This window comes from Castor canadensis, chromosome X (assembly GCF_047511655.1).
Source record: "Castor canadensis chromosome X, mCasCan1.hap1v2, whole genome shotgun sequence".
In the NCBI taxonomy this organism is placed as follows: domain Eukaryota; kingdom Metazoa; phylum Chordata; class Mammalia; order Rodentia; family Castoridae; genus Castor; species Castor canadensis.
This window is the reverse complement of record NC_133405.1, coordinates 111,766,911-111,784,053: the sequence shown is the minus strand read 5'-3', so window position 1 is coordinate 111,784,053 and position 17,143 is coordinate 111,766,911. Positions and strand designations below refer to the sequence as shown.

The window sequence follows — 17,143 nt, the reverse complement described above, 5'->3', positions numbered from 1 at the left end:
AAAAGTTAATTTGGTATTACATTAGCCACAGAATAGTCATCAATCATCTCACAGCAGAAATTAGATGGGTAAGAGCATACACAGTTAAGTCATTTTGTTTACACATTTAATGCATCCATCAGGGTAGAAGCTTCATGTGTAATTGCATCACAAAGATCACACTTCTTAATATTGTTCCAGGAACAAATAAATTTAATATGAGATTTGGAAGTGTGTAACATTCAATAATAGCATAATGCAAGTCTATAAAATATCCAAAAAACTAGAAGATTTAGAGATACATTTCAACAAAAATCATAATAATTTATCTTTTGATTCCTAATTTGAGCTCTTTCTACTATACTATGAAATGTATGGATGGAAGTAGTTGGGTTAGATATAATAAATACTTTAAAGTAAAAGCAACATGAGTGTTCACTGAATGATTACAAAGAAGAGGTTATGGCCTACTTTAAAATAATTGTGATTTTCAAAATAATATGAATATATGAATAATTGCATCAATGCAAGAGAGTAGCAGAAGTAAAAGACATACTATATTCTATTATGATCCACAAACCTTGAAGTTCTGAATAGTGCTCTTCATGGGCATTATTCACATAAAGAGGCTATATATGTATAAAGCTTGGAAAATCATGATTATTTTATACAGGATAGAGTTTGGCAGACAGTGTACTTACTTGTCATATTTTTGAGGCTATTAATATTTATGCTATTTATATTACATTTTGGGCAAATAACTTATTGTTCTATTTTCAAATAAATAAAGCTAGTGGATCCATTTCAAGTAAATTGCAGATAAATCAGTTCTTAAACTATTTGTATTTGCAAGCTTTGAATTTCTTAACCTTGATACCGGGTCTGTAACGTGTCTACATTAAATTTTAAATAGTTATTTTCAGTGCTTGCTTCAGCAGCACATATACTAAAATTGGAATGATACAGAGAAGATTAGCATGGCCCCTGTGCAAGGATGACATGCAAATTCATGAAATGGTCCATATTTTTATGGAATTCTACTCAGCCATAAAGAAGAATGAAATCTTATCATTTGCAGGTAAATGGATGGAACGGGGAAACATCATCCTGATGTTAGCCAGGCTCAGAAGACCAAAAATCATATGTTCTCCTTCATTTGTGGACTTTAGATCAAGGGCAAATACAGCAAGGGGATTGGACTTTGGTCATATGATAAGACGAGAGCACACAAGGGATGTATGAGGGTAGGTAAGAACCGCCTCCCCCAAATGATAGCATTTGGTGTCCTCAATGCAAAGGAACTAATCCAGAAACTTTAGAGTGACAGAGGCCAATAGGAGAAGGGGACCAGGAATTAGAGAAAAGGTCAGTTGGAGAAGAATCAACTTAGAATGTAAGACATATGTACATGAAAGCAATGTGAGGAATCACCCTGTATAGCTATCCTCATCTCAACTAGCAAAAACCCTTGGTCCTTCTTATTATTGTTTATACTCTTTCTTCAAAAAAATTAGAGACAAGGGCAAAACAGTTTCTGCTTGGAAGTGAGGCAGAAAATTCCAGAAAGTGGGAGGGAAAGAGAGGGGGTGGGGGAAAGGGAGGAGGCAGGGGGAAAGGGGGAGAAATGACCCAAACATTTCATGCACATATGAATAAAAGATATAAAAAAATAGTTATTTTCACCAATATATATTTTATTTTTTGAGAAACTGAATGAAGCATTAAGCTTCTAAGTGCTTAAATATCCTTGTAAACACAAAATTAATTGATTCTTAAAATGTGTTTAAATTCTTTTTTTTTTTTCAACTTTAAAATAAACAAAACTTTATTAAATCTATTTTTGTAATCTTTTTTCAATGAGAATGCACAATTTTATAAAGCTATATCAAATGTCAATATGCTGTGTTGCATTCTCATCTCCTAACTCAGTGTCCCCTCTGCACACTGCCACGTGAACAGAATGATCGGAGTGTGAGGCGGTAATCCTAAGACACTGTTGTCACAGGAGGGGCCAACTGGCTGTGTATAGTCCTCATCGCCATTTTTCTCCCATCTTTGTTTTTTCCTATTAGTGCTAGAAATACAACCTAATCTGTTTTTCTTTTTCTTTTCTTTGATTTTTATTTATTTTTCTCTGCTAGAAAGCCGACAGAAGTCTCCATATCTTGACTTGCTGCTTCTACTCCTCAACTCAATTAAAACAATCCTCTCTCTGGCAGTTTTTGAAGGGCAAACTTGGTACAGTTCTTAAAACATTTCTTGACTTCTTTTATTTTTTAAGTGGCAAACTTATTAAACTTTGTCCTTTACTGCAAAATATTATATGTGTAGGATACAAAAGGAATCCTTCTCTCTTTGACCTCAAATTTCCCTAGTAACCAATGTTGCATATTGTTATTTATCCATTTGGGTTCATCATACATGAAGTTATTATAATGGTTTTGATGAATTCTTACAAAATTTAAATTATATCAGTGTTTTATTTTTCTGATTTTAATCCAATGACATATATAACTTAAAATCACTGTTGCTGTGAAATATCTTAAAAACCAAATAAGACTTTTCAAACATTATTAACACTAAAAATATACTGAGATTCCTAGATTTTTTATTCCTCTATATTCATTTCTTATACCACTAATCAAACTTTAAAAAGAGAGGACAAATAGAAAATTACAAAATGAGAGCAAAACGTTAGGCAGAACCTTTCAGCGACACATGTGTTGAAGCACGCTGGAAATAATTTTCTGTACAGTAGTAACCCTGCTACCCTGTTAGCTTGGGCAGCGGTGGCTAGGATTTACAGCTTTCATACTAAAAGGGAGCAATGGATGAAAGAATTTCACCAGGATACTTTTGATTATGGTAAAATATACGTACATAACATTTATCATTTTAACTACCTAGAGTATAATTCAGTAACAATAAGGACACTCACATGTTGTGTGACCATGCATTATCTAAACCCAAAACCTTTTCACCATCCATGCATAAACTCTATGTCCATTTATAAACCTCCTTAGCTGAGCATGCTGGTACACACTTGGAAGCCTGAGAAAGGAGGATCATGAGTTTGAGGCCGGGCCAGGCTACATAGCAAGACCCTGTCTCAAACAAAACAAAACAAAACATTCCCCTACTTCCAGCCTCTGGTAACTTCCATTCTACTTCTGCCTCTTTAAGTTTGTCATCTATAGATACTTCATATAAATGGAATTCATATAATATTTGTCCTTCTGTGACTGGCTTATTAATATGTCCATCATGTTCGATTCAGCGTGCATCGACATTTCATTCATTTTTATGAGCAAATAATGTTCAACTGTAGGTACATATTTTCTGCAGCCATTCATTTGCTTTTGGCTACTTTGGCCATTTCCACCGCTGGCTTCGTGAAGAATGCTGCCACATACGAGGGCTTTCTGTGTTCAAGGTCCTGTTTTTAATTCTTTTGGATATCTACTTAGCAGCCAGCTTGCTGGGTCATGGAAATTTACTAGGATTCTTCAGCAAAGGTTATTTCTAATGGTGATTAAAGCCCATGTACATCTAGTCCTCTAAGATGTAGGAAAGGAAGAGATATCAAATGCGTTTCTATAATAAGGTCTTGTAAATTTGAACTATGAAAAGCCAAATAGAAATACAAGTGGAGGTGGCGATCAACAAATTTCCTCATGCGTTTTGTTATTCCAAGTCACTTCTGCTTTCAAAATATTATTCCAAAAGCAAAGCTTGAAACAAGAGAAGCATGGAGTAAACTTGGTGGGATTTTTTTTTTTTTTTTAAGTAATAGGGTTTGAACTCAGGGTCTTAAGTTATACTCCCGGCCCTTTTTGCTTTATTTTTCAGATAGGATCTCATGCCTTCATCCAGGTTGGCTTTGGACCGTGACACTCCTATCTCTGTCTTCTTAGTAGCTGGGATTATAAGCATGCATACCATGTTTGGTCAAACCTTGTTTGTAATCAAGAGAAAGTTTCAAACGTGTAGCACAAAGCACAGGCTGTGCACCCCCGGTCAGTTTCCTGAGGATCCTCACTTGTGCAGCCTCAGGCTCTGTGAACCCCACTTCTATAAGTGCAGGGCACACCACACAAAGTGGTTTTCCTGGTGGCTCATGCTTGAACTTACAGACCCCTTGTAATCACAGGCTTTTGACTTGCTTCCAAGACTGTCTGCTCACATTGGCTTTGTCCCCAGGCCTACAGCTGGATTTCTGCTCTGCTCCTGAGCCCTGGTTGGTGTCTGGAGAAACAACCTGTAGCCTGACTTTGTTGCTATAAGCACCTTGTCTTCCCACTCCCCAGAAAACCTGGCTTTGCTTCTGGATGAGGCTACATGGCTGAGGTCTTGTCCCTTTGACAGGTTCCTGCCTGACATTTCAAATAGCTCCTGCTGCTAAATAGCTAATTCTTATAGTCCACTAATAGAGGCTCATTAGGAGCCCACCCACTGCATAACTAGATTTCTTCATGTCACCTGTGTCTGAGTCACCATTTCCCCAACAAAAGTTCTCCACTGCCCTTCTCTGTTCCACTGCAAAAAGCCCTTTCATGAGCCACTGCATCCTAAGATCACAAAACTCAGCAGTGACATGGTTCAAGGACACTCAGTTCCCCTCAGCACAGTGCTCACAGCAGGGCAGCACTGGGGACCACTCTGAGTCCACTGTACCTTCAGGGCTGACACAGCCCTGGTCCCCTCAGTACGTATCAGTGGATGGAGCCACCTAAGGAAGACAGGGACACACAGAGGACACACTTTGTCACATGAATGGGCAGCCCAGAATACTGTCTAAAGCATAAGAGCAAAAATCCTAAATCATATCTCTCCTCTGATTCTTCAGCTCCTGGGAACCTGTTTCCAGAATAGATCAGAAACACTAATTGCCATGGTTCTTCCTGGTGGGATCCAACACCACCCTGCTGACGCTCACTGGGGATGAATGAAGACTGACTGCCGCGTGGTCTTACCCGCCAGGGCCAGGAGGCCTCCAATCACTCTGAGGAAGACGAGCATCTGGGGTCCACAGAGGGCAAAGAAGGACAAGATGAAGCAGATACAGAGGATGATAAAGCCACAGAAGAGCATGGCTGCCGCCGCTCTTCCCCACGCGTAATCCATGAGGCTCTGGCAGCCATCGTCGTAGGAGCCGCTGCCGCCGCCCTCGTCGAAGCACCGCCACCACAGCGAGGACGTCTGCAGGTGGTTGCTCGACTGCAGCCAGCCGCGGCCGGACAGCGCGATGATGTCGAAGGCGATGGCGCTGAGCAGGAGCAGGGGTAGGATCCACCTGCAGCGCTCGCAGGCCAGGCCGCAGCACAGCATGTCGTCGGGGAGCGGCGCGGAGCGGAGGAGCGCGCGGGGCACGGGCGGCGAGGAGAGTGGCCTAAATTCTTATCTCTATTTTTAAAAAGGCTTCAAGGATGAGGTAACATATGTAGGCAAACGTAAAATAGACATTGAAACAATAGACACAGGAAATAGACTTGATAAATAGAAGTAAATTTTGTCCAATATATGGAAGACAATAACACATTTATAGGGGAAGGAATGCCCTGATGTGCTAATTCTCTACAAACACATACAGGGATAATTAGATGTAAAATAGATAGTCTATTTCTAAGAATGGAAATTATAAGTATACTTATGGTAGTTTTACATCCTCCAACAGTTATTTCAGAAAAACCACAACGGATTACATGAAGCAGTTATCTGTTGGATTCACAATTTTCTTTTGGATCTTAAGTGGTTTAATTTTTATATAAATTAAACCTCTCAAATGCATAAATGTTTTAAATTTGAAATTGCATATTAAAATTGAATTGTTAGATTAAGAGATCATAAAAGTAAATACATTTATAATGTGAAGACTATATTAAAGTGATCTTTGAAATTTTGATAGATGATGCAGAAAAGGATTCTAATGTTAGGTGTCAGCAAAGTGAATTTCTTATGACACGAGTTTATCTTGCGACATGGAAAAATGAGTTTTTACTCAGAGACAAAAATGAAGATGGAAAGTTCTATAATTCCTAAGTGAGTTCCTGTGAGAAAGCTAAAGACTTTAGGAAAAGAGGAAAGGGAAGTATCTACGGAAGGAGGGAAGTAGTGATTTAGGAGATATGTCAAAGATACATAGACAGGATTCCAAGATGATGGCTAGAGGGCGGAAGCAGAAAGCATGCTTCCTAAAGTAAAATCTTGGAGACACACTGGAGATACACTTTACAGGAAAAACCACTGAAAAGAGGCAAAACTTTGACTCCTCCACACCTCCAGCCAGTGCATAGCATCTCCACTTCACGTTAAATGGAGAAACCAGGAGGACTCCCACACCACCACCAGATGGCAGTGCCCAGAAGGCTTGGCAAGACGCAGACCACAAGGTGAGCTAAGTGGCATGTGGTACTCCCACAGACAATCCTGGGCCAGATCAGCATAGGCCCCTGGACAGACCAACCCCAACCCAGGGAAAAAAGAAAAAAAATTGAATAATAAGCAATAACAACAAAAAAGACACATAGCAAAGAGGGCAGGGTACCCTGAGTGCCGAAGAGAGGGGAAGGGGAATTCCCTCACAACAAGCCAGCTGAAGAAGGCAGGAGCGGCAGCACATGCCCAGCAAACAGGAGCGGGAAAGCTTGTAAAAGTGACAGTGGGAGGAAAACTCCACAGGAGAGGGGGGAAGACTTAATTCCCATGCGAGCTGCAAATAAACAAGCCAGCTGGAGAAGGCAGGAGTAGTGGCACATGCCCAGCAATCAGGAGCAGGAAAGCTTGTAAAAGTAGTGGTGGAAGGAAAACTCCACAGGAGGGGGGGAAGACCCACTTCCCATTTGAATTGTAAATAAACATGCAGGCCTGAGAAAGCTGGTGCAGTGTCACCTCCCACAGTGTGCTTAGAAAGGGGAAAGCTTGTAGCAGTGGTGGTAGCGCCCAGGAGAACTCTAAGTAAACAAAGCCTGAGAGGCTAGGTGAGTGTTAAGCTCACTCCTGAGAGCTGCATAAATAAAGCCTCCAGGAGCAGCAGGCTGACAGCAGTGGGTAGGTGAGCCACCGCCTCAAATAGCCATTCACAGAACTGTCTCCAGACTGTTTTTTTCCTCTCTTCCTTTGATGAGACAACAACTGAACTACACCTGCATGCTGAAAAACTTACTGAAACTGTATTGCATTTGAACATGGGACATTTTGAGGTTTTTTTTGTTTTGTTTTGTGTTGTTGTTTTGTTTTAGTTATTTTCCCCTTTGATGAGACAAGGACAGAACTACTTCTGAGACACCATTTCCAGGATTGGAGGCTGTGGGACTCACACCAAAATTATTAAGACTGAAACTTTATTGCATTTGAACTAAGAGATTTTTTTTCATTTATTTATTTATTCATTTTTCAATCCTCTCTCTGTCTCTCTAATGCCTGTTCAGCTTATTGTTGATTAGTACACTATCTCTCCCTGTTCATATCTTTGCAACTTTTTTGTTTGTTTGTTTTGTTTTTTCTATTTGTTTCTTTATTTGTTATTCCCTTTTTCTTTAATTTCCTAGCTTTCCATCTCTTCTCACCCTTCCATTCTAAATATCACCATTGTTGTTATGACAAACTAGAAAATACTTAATTGCACACAGTACAGGGACAATAACAACAACAAGGACAATGACAGGAAGACAGAGAAAACATGGAAACCAGTTTCCCCACAGCAAAAAATTAGTACAGGAACCAGAGGGAAATGAAGAAAACAGATACTCAGATCCAGACTCCAATAAAATGAAGATAAACTATGCCAAAGAACCCAATGAAGCCCACAAGAACCATCTAAAAGAAGAAATACTACAGGTATTCAATGAGAATTTTATAGAGATGAAATTCCAAGACAACAAAAATAGAGAATTTGAGAAAGCACAAGATGAAATAAAAGAAACCATAGAGGTACTGTATAAACACCAAAGTGAAACAAAGAACATGATTAATAAAGAGATAAATGAACCCAGGACAAAAATAGACATTAAAGATGAAGAAACCCAGGATATGGAAACATCAGAAAAAAGAACGAAACAGAATTGCAAAACAAAATGGAAGGCCAATCCAGCAGAATAGAACAAACAGAAGACAGAATATTGGAACTTGAAGATTAAATGGTAATTAAAAGAAAAACTGAAGAACTATTGGTTAAACAACTCAAGACCTGTGAAAAGAAAATGCAAGAACTCACCAACTCCATCAAAAGACTAAACCTGAGAATCATGGGCATTGAAGAAGGAGAAGAGGTGCAAGCAAAGGGAATGTGTAATATATTCAACAAAATAATAACAGAAAATTTCCCAAATCTAGAGAAATCTATTCCCATACAAATGCAAGAGGCCTCCAGAACACCAAACAGACCAGACCAAAATAGAACTACCCCATGGCATATCATCATTAAAACAACAAGTACAGAAACTAGAGAAAGGATATTGAAGGCTGTAAAAGAGAAAAAACAAATAACATACAAAGGTAAACCCATCAAAATCACAGCAGACTTCTCAACAGAAACATTAAAAGCAAGAAGACCTTGGAGTGAGATCTTTTGGACACTGAATGAAAATAACTTCAACCCCAGACTCTACCCAGCAAAACTATCATTCAAAATAGGTGGAACAATAAAAGGCTTCCATGATAAGCAGAAACTAAAACAATATGTGACCACAAAGCCACCAGTACAAAAGATTCTTCAAGGGATTCTGCACACATAAAGTGCAACCCAACATAACCATGAAAGGGCAGGCATCACCAAACTACAGGAAAAGAAAAAGCAAGAAGGTAGAGAGTAACCTCAATTTAGGTACACACAATCAAACCGTCAAACAACTAAGACAACTAAATGACAGGAATCACCAAATACCTATCAGTACTGACACTTAACATTAATGGACTTAATTCCCCCATCAAAAGGCACCATTTGATGAAATGGATTAAAAAGGAAGATCCAACAAATTATTGCTTACAGGAGACCCATCTCCCTGACAGAAATAAGCATAGGCTTAAGATGAAAGGCTGGAAGAAAATTTACCAAGCCAATGCCCCCCAAAACCAGGCAGGAGTAGCAATACTTGACAAAATACCTACATTGATCAAACGAGATAAAGGACATTCCATACTAATAAAGGGGAAATAGACCAAAAGGAAATAACAATTATCAACCTATAGGCACCCAATGTCAACATACCCAATTTCATCAAACATACTCTGAAGGACTTAAAACATACATTAACTCCAACACAGTGGTTGTGGGAAACTTTAACACCCCATTATCATCAATAGATAGGTCATCCAAACAAAAAAATCAATAAAGAAATCCTAGATCTAAAATGTACTAGATCAAATGGACCTAGTTGATGTCTACAGAACATTTCATCCAACTTCTACACAGTACACATTCTTCTCAGCAGCCCATGGAAGCTTCTCCAAAATAGATCATATCCTAGAGCACAAAGCAAGCCTCAGCAAATATAAGAAAATAGAAATTATACCATGCATTCTATCTGATCACAATGCATTAAAACTAGAACTCAACAACAAAAGTAAAGACAAAAAACATGCAAACAGATGGAAACTGAATAACTCATTGATTAATGAACAATGGGTCATTGATGAGGAAAAAGAGGAAATTAAAAAGTTCCTGGAAGTCAATGAAAATGAAAACACAACCTACCGGAACCTAGGGGACACAACAAAGGCAGTCCTGAGAGGAAATTTTATAGTCATGAGTGCATATATTAAAAAGACCTCAAATCAATGACCTAATGATACATTTCAACCTCCTAGAAAAACAACAAGCAAATCCCAAAACAAATAGAAGGAGAGAAATAATAAAATAAGAGCTGAAATCAATGAAATAGAAACCAGAAAAACCATACAAAGAATTAATGAAACAAAAAGTTGGTTCTTTGAAAAAATAAACAAGATCGACAGACCCCTGGCAAACCTGCTAAAATGAGGAGAGAAAAAACCCAAATTAGTATAATCAGAAATGCAAAAGGGGAGATAACAACAAACACCATAGAAGTCCAGAAAATCATCAGAGACAACTTTGAGAACCTATATTCAAACAAATTCAAAAATCTTAAAGAAATGGACAGATTTCTAGATACATATGATCATCCAAAACTGAACCAAGAGGATATTAATCACCTGAGTAGATCTATACCACAAAATGGAATTGAAGCAGCAACCAAGAGTCTCCCCAAAAAGAAAAATCCAGGACCTGATGGATTCTTTGCTGAATTCTATCAGACCTTTAAAGAAGAACTGACACGAACCCTCTTTAAACTGTTCCACAAACTAGAAAAGGAAGGAAAACTGCCAAACACATCTTATGAAGCCAGTATTACACTAATCCCAACACCAGGCAAAGACACCTCCAAAAAGGAGAACTATAGGCCAATCTCCTTAATGAACATTGATGCAAAAATCCTCAATAAAATAATGGCAAACCAAATTCAACAACACATCAAAAAGATTATTCACCATGACCAACTAGGCTTCCTCCCTGGAATGCAGGGATGGTTCAACATATGAAAATCAAAAAGTGTAATAAACCACATTAACAGAAGCAAAGACAAAAACCACTTGATCATCTTAATAGATGCAGAAAAAACCTTTGATAAGATCCAACACCATTTCATGATAAAAGCTCTAAGAAAACTAGAAATAGAAGAAAAGTACCTCAATATTATAAAAGTTATATATGACAAACCTACAGCCAGCATTATACTTAACGGAAAAAAACTGAAACCATTCCCTCTAAAATCATGAACTAGACAAGGATGCCCACTATCTCCACTCCTATTCAACATAGTACTGGAATTCCTAGCCAGAGCAATTAGGCAAGAAGAAGGAATAAAAGGAATACAAATAGGTCAAGAAACTGTCAAAATATCCCTATTTGAAGACAACATGATCCTATACCTTAAAGACCCAAAAAACTCTACTCAGAAGCTCCTAGACATCATCAATAGCTATAGCAAGGTAGCAGGATATAAAATCAACATAGAAAAATCATTAGCACTTCTATACACTAATAATGAACAAACTGAGAAAGAATATATGAAAAAATTCCATTTGCAATAGCCTCAAAAAAATCAAATACCTAGGTGTAAACCTAACAAAGGATGTGAAGGACCTCTACAAGGAAACTATAAACTTCTGAAGAAAGAGATTGAGGAAGACTATAGAAAGTGGAGAGATCTCCTATGCTCATGGATTGGTAGAATCAACATGGTAAAAATGTCTATAATCCCAAAAGTAATCTACATGTTTAATGCAATTCCCATCAAAATTCCAATGACATTCATTAAAGACATTGAAAAATCTACCCTTTAATTTATATGGAAATACAAGAGGTCACTAATAGCCAAGACAATACTCAGTCAATCACAATACCCAACCTCAAACTATATTACAAAGCAATAACAATAAAAACAGCATGGTACTGGCACAAAAACAATGAAGACCAGTGGAACAGAATAGAGGACCCAGATATGAAGACACAAAATGATAACCAACTTGTGTTTGACAAAGGTGCTAAAAATATACGATGGAGAAAAGACAGCCTCTTCAACAAAAACTGCTGGGAAAACTGGTTATCAGTCTGCAAAAAACTGAAATGAGATCCATGTATATCACCCTATACCAATATTAACTCAAAATGGATCAAGGATCTTAATATCAGACCATAAACTCTAAAGTTGATACAGGAAAGAGTAGGAAATACTCTGGAATTAATAGGTATAGGCAAGAACTTTCTCAATGGAACCCCAACAGCACAGCAACTAAGAGATAGCATAGATAAATGGGACTTCATAAAACTAAAAAGCTTCTGCTCAACAAAAGAAATGGTCTCTAAACTGAAAAGAACACATACAGAGTGGGAGAAAATATTTGTCAGTTACACATCAGACAAAGGACTGATAACCAGAATATATAGGGATCTTAAAAAACTAAATTCCCCAAAATTAATGAACCAATAAAGAAATGGGCAAGTGAACTAAACAGAACATTCTCAAAAGAAGAAATTCAAATGGCCAAAAAATACATGAAAAAATGCTCACCATCTCTTGCAATAATGGAAATGCAAATTAAAACCACACTAAGATTCCACCTCACCCCTGTTAGAATAGCCATCATTAGCAACACCACTAACAACACGTGTTGGCGAGGATGTGGGGAAAATGGAACCCTCTTACACTGCTGGTGAGAATGTAAACTAGTACAACCACTCTGGAAAAAAATTTGGTGGCTACTTAAAAAACTAAACATTGATCTACCATATGATCCAGTAATACCACTCTTGGGGATACACCCAAAAGACTGTGACACAGGTTACTCCAGAGGCACCTGCACACCCATGTTTATTGCAGCAGTATTCACAGTAGCCAAGTTATGGAAACAGCCAAAATGCCCCACTACTGATGAATGGATTAAGAAAATGTGGTATTTATACACATTGGAATTTTATGCAGCCATGAAGAAGAATGCAATGTTATCATTCGCTGGTAAATGGATGGAATTGGAGAACATCATTCTGAGTGAGGTTATCCTGGCCCAAAAGACCAAAAGTCATATGTTCTCCCTCATATGGGGACATTAGATCAAGGGCAAACACAACAAGGGGATTGGACTTTGATCACATGATAAAGTAAGAGCACACAAGGTAAGTATGAGGATAGGTAAGACACCTAAAAACTAGATAGCATTTGTTGCCCTCGAATCAGAGAAACTAAATCAGATACTTTTAAGCAACAGAGGCCAATAGGAGAAGGGGACCAGGAACTAGAGAAAAGGTTAGATCAAGAAGAATTAACCTAGAAGGTAACACACATGCACAGGAAATCAATGCCAGTCAACTCCCTGTATAGCTATCCTTAACTCAACTAGAAAAAACCCTTGGTCCTTCCTATTATTGCTTATACTCTCTCTTCAACAAAATTAGAGATAAGGGCAAAATAGTTTCTGCTGGGTAGCGAGGGTAATGGGGGGAGAGGGAAGGGGTGGGGGGTTTAGGGAGGAGGTGTGGAAAGGGGGAGACATGACCCAAACATTGTATGCACATATGAATAAAAAAAAGATACATAGACAAAGTTCATGTTCTCACTGATGTTTTACAAAGACTGTGAAAGAAGTGAGGTGCTAAGATTTTGTTAGAGAAAAAATGTAAGACAGACACAGAGTTAGGTGTGGGAAGGGCAAAATACATCATATTAAAGAAATACAGGGTGGAATCAAGAACAACAGTGAGATAAAAGGAGTTTGAATTTCTCAACATAAAACTAATGTCTAGAAGGAAGAATATATAATTTTGATTTAGACAACATAGACTTAATTGTGTGCTCATAGCCAAGTTAATAAACCTTTCAGCCTAAGTTCCCTTACAGATAGAATGGTATTACAGAAACCTATGTGAAAATAAAAATATGTTGAGTAATAAAAAGTGCATGTCTGATTGGTGAGAGCTATACAATGTCAGTTTCCTGGTTTGGCTATTGTACTATATTTATGCATGATGTTTACAGTGGAGCCTAGGAAAGAATACATAGAACCTCATTGTACATTTCTTTGAAAGAAATGAAAGTGGATAATTATTTCAAACTAAGGCTCACACCTGTAATCCCATCTACCCAGGAGACAGAGACAAGGAGGGTCACAGTTTGAAGCCAGCCAAGGCCAATAGTCCGTGAGACCCTATCTCAAAGAAAACCCATCACAACAAAAGGGACTGATAGAGTGGCTTGAGGTGTAGGCACTATGTTCAAATCCCAGTACCAAAAAAATGTAAATAAATAATATGACATTTTAAACAGCAGGATATTTATTGTTAAGTTGAACAAACATTATACTTCCCTGAAAGCATAGGGATTCATAGAGATTCTTACTCTATTTCATTTTATTTAATAGTTATTAGACTGACAAACTCTTCCTGTATATTGAGAAATAGTGTTTTTATAAATTTATTTCTGTACTTCATGAGAATTTCTTTTTTTTTCATTTATTCACATGTGCATACATTGTTTGGGTCATTTCTCCACCTTGGCCCAGTCCCCCACCCTTCCCCCTACCCCCCTTCCCCCTTCACCCCCTCAGTTCCAGGCAGGTCCTGTTCTGCCCTTATCACTAATTTTGTTGAAGAAATGACATAAGCATAATAAGGAAGACAAAGTGTTTTTGCTAGTTGAGTTAAGGATAGCTATACAGAGAGATTCCTACTATTGCTTTCATGTACCCATGTGTTATGACCCATGCTGATTCTGATTATACCTTTGCATGATACTTGCTTTGCCTCTTGGATCATTTTTAGAAAGCCTAAGTGTCATACTGCTACATATATGTATGATTATAGTTAAATAAAATTACTGACTACAATGAAAACAAGGAGCATTATTCTCCATAGGTGAGAACTAGAGGCCATAATAAGAGATACTGGTAGATATTATAGGAAGACATATTTTAGCTATTTTGATATAAAATGTATTTAATAATTTGAATTGCGAAATGAAATGTAGTTATATTTGATATGATGAATATCTATCACTGAGCATTTTCAAACAGAAATATTTGAGCCCCATCAACGCTTACCATTCCACCTCTTCTCCCCTGGTGCCCCTCAATATCACCCTTTTATGTTCTTGACATTTTTAGATTTAGATTCTGCATATAAGAGAAAACACATTTTTCTAGCTTATTTCTTTTAACATGATGATCTCCACTTCTATCCATTCTATTGCAAACAACATAATTTCATTCCTTTTAATGGCTAACATAATACTCCATTGTGGATATAAACCATATTTTCTTCATCTATTCATTTGTTCTTGAGCACATGGGCTATTTCTATAGTTGGTTATTGTGAATAGTGGTGCAATCAACGTGGATGTGCAGGTATCTCTACTGTAGTTTGACTTACATTACTATGGATATATGCCCAGAAATGGTATAGCACAATTATATGATAATTCCAGTTTTAGCTTTGTGAAAAACTCCATACTGATTTCCATAGTTGCAGCACTAATTTACATTCTCAAAAACAGTGTTTTGTTTCTTTCTCTCCACATCGTCAACATTTCTTGTTAGTTTTCTTGATGATTGCCATTTTGACTGAGGTGAGATGGAATCTCAGTGTGGTTTTGATTTGTATTTTTTTGTGAATAAGGATGTTGAACATTTGTTCATGTATTTTTGGCAATTTTCTTTTTTGAGAATTGTTCAATTCATTAACCCATTTATTAATTGGATTACTTGATATATTGGTGTTTAATTTTATAAGCTCTTTACATATTACAGATATAAGTTCTTTGTCTAATGAATACCTTACAAAGATTTTCTCCATCCTGTGGGTTGTCTCTTTTGGTTATTGTTTCCTTTGATTTAATGTAATGAATTTATCAATTCATGCTATTATTTCCTTGGAAATTAGAATCCTATTCATAAAGGAGTTGTCTGTATCTTCAAGTGTCTTCTTTATGTTTTTCTGTAGTAGTTACAATGCTTCAGGTCTTAAATTTAGGTATTTTATCCTGAATTGACTTTTGCACAAGGTGAGAGATAGGGATCTATTTTTGGTCTTCTCCATGTTGATGTCCAGTTTTCCCTACAGCATTTCTTGAAGAGCTCATCTTTTCTTCAATATATGCTTTTTGGCACCTTTCACGTGGCTATAACAGTGTGGGTTTATTTCTGTGTCCACTATTCTAGTCCATTGTTTTACATGTCTCTTTTTTTTTTCTAAATACCCATGCTGGTTTTGTTACTATGGCTCTGAAGTAGAGCCATAGTAACTATGGCTCTGTTGAAGTCAGGTGTTGTGATGCTTCCAGCAATGTTTTTGTTATTCAGGATTGCTTAATTTGGGGTCTTTCATGCTTCCATATGAATTTTAATATTGATTTTTCAATTTCTGTGAGGAATGTCATTGGAATTTTAATAGATATTGCATTGAATCTGTACATTATTTTCAGTAGTATTGCCATTTCACAATATTAATTTTGCCCATCCATGAATATGGAAGGACATTACATGTTATAGTGTCTTCTTCAAGTTATTTTCAGTGTTTCATTGTTTTCACTGTGAAGATCACCTCCTTAGTGAAGTTAATCCCTAGGTACTTTATTTTTTGAAGCTATTGTGAATGGGATTATTTTCCTGATTTCTTTCTCAGAATGTTAATTCTTGCTATGTAGAAAAATCTATGGATTTGTGGATGTTGACTTTGTGTACTGCTATTTTAATGACACTCTTTATTTGGTGGAGCCTTTTTGTTTTTTTAAGTATAGGATATATAATCTTTAATGAGGGATGGTTTGACTTCTTCCTTTCCTATTTGTAGACCTTTTATTTCTTTCCCTTGTCTTGTTGCTCTGGCTAAGAATTTAAGCACTATATTAAATAACAGAAGATACAGAGAACAACCTTTTATTCTTCCTGACTTCCAAGAATATGCTTTCAATTTTTCCCCTATAGTGCAGTGTTGGCTATATGTTTGTAATATATAGCCTTTACTATTTCAGGTATATTCCTTCTATTTCTAGTTTCTTCACATCATGAGGGGGTGTTGACTTTGGTCAATTGTCTTTTCCCTATTTATTGAGATGATCAGGTGATATTTTCCTTAATTCTATTTATGTTCTGTATTACTTTTATTGAATTTTATACATTGAACCATTCCTGCATCCATGGAATGAAATGTGCTTGATCTTGATGTATGTTATCTTTAATATATTGTAAAATTCCAAATATTTTATTGAGAAATTTTGCATCTATGTTCATCAAAGAAATTGATGTACAATTTTCTTTATTTTGTTGTACACTTATCAGGTTTTGTTATCATGGTAATACTAGCTCCACAGAATGTATTTAGTAGCACACCTTCCCTCCTATCTTATGGGATATTTTGAGGAGCATTTGTGTTATTCCTTCTATAAAGGTCTCATAGAATTAAGCTATGGATATGCGTAATCCTGAACTTTTCTTTGTTAGAAGACTTTATTATTTCCTTAGTCTTATTGTTTATTTCCTCTTAATACAGTTTTGGTAGCTTATATATGTCTAAAATTTTTCCATGTTTTTAAAACATTCCCTAATTATCTCTAGTTTCATTAATTTGGGTCTTCTCTGAATTTTGGTTAGTTTTGCT

General features: G+C 36.9%; 1 non-coding gene and 1 pseudogene across 1 annotated transcript; one reads left to right on the top strand and one right to left on the bottom strand.

Annotated features, from left to right (window-relative positions):
- Positions 1-901: 901 nt before the first annotated feature.
- On the top strand, positions 902-1,008 carry LOC141420013 (U6 spliceosomal RNA). The gene has a single exon (XR_012444720.1). It is a non-coding gene; the product is annotated as a U6 spliceosomal RNA (small nuclear RNA).
- A 2,723-nt stretch (positions 1,009-3,731) lies between these two features.
- LOC141419594 (p53 apoptosis effector related to PMP-22 pseudogene) lies at positions 3,732-5,363 on the bottom strand (annotated as a pseudogene).
- Between the last annotated feature and the right edge of the window lie 11,780 nt (positions 5,364-17,143).